At 43.2% G+C, this 333-nt stretch overlaps 1 pseudogene; it reads right to left on the bottom strand.

Annotated features, from left to right (window-relative positions):
- Nucleotides 1-333, bottom strand: part of LOC119594335 — a 20,263-nt pseudogene that overhangs the window by 6,144 nt on the left and 13,786 nt on the right.

Raw genomic sequence — 333 nt, 5'->3', positions numbered from 1 at the left:
CAAACTATCACTTACCAAGAAGAAGGGAAACGATGGCAAAGATGGAGAGCGAACCCTCGTCTTCGCTCGGGGTAACGGCTTCCCTCACAATGTCCGCAAGAACTTCCTCTTGTGCTGGGCTGCATTCCTGGATGTTAGGGCTGATTCCGCATTCCTCTAAGGTCTCTGGAACATTTAGTGAAACATTTTGTCACTTTGTGCATTTTGAAAGGCAAAGCTGGAATGGGGAGTTTCATACATGTCACATCTGCTATCTACTCTCGTGTATGTGTATCTTTATTGCGATTATTCTTATAACTAATTACTGTCTATCCTTCTTTACAGAGAAACATG

This window comes from Penaeus monodon, chromosome 33, assembly GCF_015228065.2.
Source record: "Penaeus monodon isolate SGIC_2016 chromosome 33, NSTDA_Pmon_1, whole genome shotgun sequence".
Taxonomy (NCBI): Eukaryota; Metazoa; Arthropoda; class Malacostraca; order Decapoda; family Penaeidae; genus Penaeus; species Penaeus monodon.
Note: the sequence above shows the minus strand (reverse complement) of the source record. Positions and strands in the feature narration are given on the sequence as shown.